The sequence below is a fragment of the Myotis brandtii genome, unplaced genomic scaffold (assembly GCF_000412655.1).
Source record: "Myotis brandtii unplaced genomic scaffold, ASM41265v1 scaffold324, whole genome shotgun sequence".
NCBI lineage: Eukaryota > Metazoa > Chordata > Mammalia > Chiroptera > Vespertilionidae > Myotis > Myotis brandtii.
In genome coordinates, this window is record NW_005362439.1 from 435,552 (window position 1) to 439,426 (window position 3,875).

Consider the following 3,875-nt stretch of genomic DNA (forward strand, 5'->3'; position numbering starts at 1 on the left):
ATTTCTCCTTTTCAGCATCTGGTCATCCTTCTTAGCTTTCCTCAGCTCCACATTAACTTCTATTCGGCGCCGCCTCATTTCTGCACTGTCTTTCCCCTTGTTCTTGAATCTGTTAAGGCGGGCAGCTGGCGAATTAGCATTCTCGTTGGTGGACATGGTTATGAGACAAAGGGAGAAGCTCCAGGCAGCCACTCAGGCTTTCACAGGAGACGCGTGAGCGGAGGACAGGCTGTGGTTTGGTTGCTCCGAGAACGTCTACAGTGGCTCAGCTCTCAGACGGTGTGTTGGGGTCCAACCCCTTGCTATTGATGCCTTGGACAATGTCCTCAACAGACCAATTTGCAGTGCCCTGGTTGTTGCAGTGTTCCTGCAGTGGAGACATAGCATCATCGGGAAAGGAGCTCACATTTCTCCTTTTCAGCATCTGGTCATCCTTCTTAGCTTTCCTCAGCTCCACATTAACTTCTATTCGGCGCCGCCTCATTTCTGCACTGTCTTTCCCCTTGTTCTTGAATCTGTTAAGGCGGGCAGCTGGCCAATTAGCATTCTCGTCGGTGGACATGGTTATGAGACAAAGGGAGAAGCTACACACGGCCGCTCAGGCTTTCACAGGAGACCCGTGAGTGGAGGACAGGCTGCGGTTCGGTTGCTCCGAGAATGTCTACAGCGGCTCAGCTCTCAGACGGTGTGTTGGGGTCCAACCCCAGCAGGTCCAGGGGTTCCCAAAGGTGTGGACGGAGTCAGCGAAGAAGGAAGGACACGGAGGCAGTGTTCAGTTGATCAGCAGCCTAGCCAGGTTCTCCAGCCAAGTTCTAGCCAGGATCTCCAGTCACGTTCTGTCCAGGATCTCCAGCCAGGTTCTGTGCTTTATTGTCTTGTTACATCTGTATTTATACAAGTTAATTTTAATCCTATCAATTTCTATTCCAAAGGTTAGGGCGTTTCTTATCTCCATTCCAGGGAATAAAGATTATGTAGCTTAAGCGTGATTGTTCATAGTTAAAGTGATCAACTACCCGCCTGGCACTTAGTTAAGGGGTTTTATTCCCTCCCTAACTTCAGGGAAAAATCCCTACCTGGGGAAACAACCTTTCTCGGAGAGGTGACCTTAGTTAAAACACATAGCGCCAAGAAGGGGAGCAAACATATTAAGAACAGTGTGCCATATACGCCAGGTCTCTTGAGACATATGCTGTGCAGATGTTTCTTCCCTGCAGCGACTGTGTCAAGCAGCAAGGATGGACCGGCTCCCGGCAGTTTATGGTCTCTCTCCCTCTACCAGAATGTGAGCTTAATGCCTCCTTGGCTTGGCTGCATTCTAAAGCAGTGCCTGGCTCATAGAAGGTGTTCAATAACTACTTGCCGAATATAGAGCCAAACAGACCCCCCACTCAAGCATGCAGCTTGGTAGAATGGGATTCAGGTGACCTTAACATTCTCTGGGACCCGTCCCACTTTCTTCCATCTATACATATGGGTCCCAGCAGCCAAGTTTGCTTTGTTTGACCTTGCTTTCCTGGTCTTCACTGATGGTACCACAGCAGACATGTAACCTAAGCTAGGCTGCCCATTATTTTCTTTTCTGGAACTTAATTTTGCCTTGTAAGAATAAAGGGACTTTGAGAAAACAACCTCTGGACTCATTCACAGATCCAATGGCAAGGAGAGAGAATATAAATAAAATTACAGAAGTCACTGTAGAAAAGCTGGACACTTCAGAAAAGCACAAAGTAGGAAATAAAACCACCCGTTTATCAGAGTTTCTAATAAAGAAAAATAGGAAACAACCGACATATCCAAAAATAAATGGATAAATCAACTATGGCGCATTGATACTAGGCAGTGCTGTCATTGAAAGACCTATAAGACACATTGCCAAATAAGTGAAACGAGGCACACCAATCAGAACAAATATATGCACCCCTATGTTCCTAGCAGCGTTATTTACAATAGCCAAGATCTGGAAACAGCCCAAGTGCCCAAAAAAACTAAGTGGATTAAAAAACTGTGGTACATTTACACCATGGAATACTACATGGTGTAAAAAAGAAGGACTTCTCTCTTACCCTTTGTGACAGCAATAGTGGACCTGGAGATTATTATGCAAAGCGAAATAAGCCAGTCAGAGAAAGATAAATACCATGTGGTTTCACTAATATGTGGAATCTAATGAACAAAATAAACTGACAAACAAAATGGAACCAGAAGCATGGATACATGGAACAGACTTTCCGGAGCCAGATGGGAGGTGGGTGGGGTGATTGGATAAAGAAGTCGAAAGGATTAGCTAAATAACATACATGCAGATCCCATAGATACCTGCACTCTGCTGCCACAGGTAACTGAAGCTTTTTCGTGCATGTCAGGCACCAGACTTTTGTGTCTCCCAACCACAGGAACCACATTTCAGGCTCCTCAGAATGGTCCTAGGACTTGGGGAAAGGAGGTAGCAATTGCTTCAAGCTACTCCCAAGCAGAGCATCTCTCTCAAAAAAAGAAGAAAAAAAAAAAAAGAAAAAGAAAAGTCTCATCCATCCTCTCCTTCTAATCCTTTTTCATATCCTCAATTTGACTGAGGAGTACAAGGGTAGGGGATCTGTTTTGCAACCATTTTCTGCATATATTCTGCACAAGTGGATCTGGCTTTGAAATTTACCACCTTTTAAAGGTTCGTGTTTCAATACTGAAATTTTAATGTTAGCATCCTTTTACACATATGCGCATAACTTTGTTTTGTATGCTTTTGTTTTTGTGCAAATTAATTTTGTGCAAATTAATAAAATTAATTTAAAATGGAGTTGAGAGGTCAGAAGGGGGAGCCCTTACTCTATGTCAATTATAGACCCTCAACAGGAAGAAATAAATGCACCTACCCAGCAGAATGGAAGATTTCTTCCCTTTCCCCGCAACTCAGCCAATTAGAAACCGTCACCACCCTGAAAACTTTTGCTTTCCTCCAATAGACTTTCATTTAAAACAGCCTCTTCCAATGTCCTCCTTTTTCTCTATAAAATAACAGTCCTCTCCTTTGTTGAACTTGCCTATGGTTTTTTGCTACAGTTTGCTTATCCTCTGCTATTCCCAAATTAACCCATTTTGCTGATAAAATCACTGGCTGTTTTATTTTTATTAAAGTCATTTGTTTACGTAATGATTATTTTATACCTATTTTTGCAACTTCCATTTTTTTAATTTAAACTTGTATTTTAGAGACGCTTATCAGTAAGTGCATATGGTTTCATGTATTTATTACCCTCTTGTTATTAGAGACGATCACATGGCCCTAACTTTACTCTGGAAGCAAGCAAAAATAAACGAACGTTTCCATCCAGCTAAACTTCACCTCAAGATTTGTTTAGATTGATGGATATAGTTTTTATTTTTTTAACAGCATTTGAATGGTTTTTCATTAATTAATTAATTAATTAAACTGAACCCACCGCCTCCTATTGCTAGAGATTTGTTATTTTTCTTGAGTCAGGAGGAAATAGAGTTTATGACTTATCTCATACAGCTTGAACTCCCTCCCCTCTTTCTATTTTTCTCCCGTTAAGATCACTTTTCCGGCCAACGAGAGATCCGCAGCCGCCTTTGAGGCTCCTGCCCTCCAACCCCAAAAGCTCGTAGGCAGGCGCACTGCTCCCCAAAGGCATCGTGCTTGCCGCCGTGTGCACCTCCAAGCGCTAGAGGGCAATGCAACCCCAGGCTGTGCGTGGGCTGTCAAGAAAGCCGCTCCCGACGCGCACGTCGTTACGTATGCGTTGGGGGCGGAGCCTCCCCGTGCGCGGCGACTGGAGGCGGTGCTGGCGGCAGCTAGAGGCTTCATAGTGCGGCTCGCGGGCTGGGGGCAGGAACTTCGGGGGCGGCGGTGGAGC

General features: G+C 44.5%; 1 protein-coding gene across 1 annotated transcript in view; it reads right to left on the reverse strand.

The window, feature by feature from the left end:
* Positions 1-3,875, reverse strand: part of LOC106726848 (importin subunit alpha-1-like) — a gene marked incomplete at its 3' end in the record, with an annotated part of 10,795 nt that overhangs the window by 1,383 nt on the left and 5,537 nt on the right. The gene's annotated exons all lie outside the window — the stretch shown is intronic.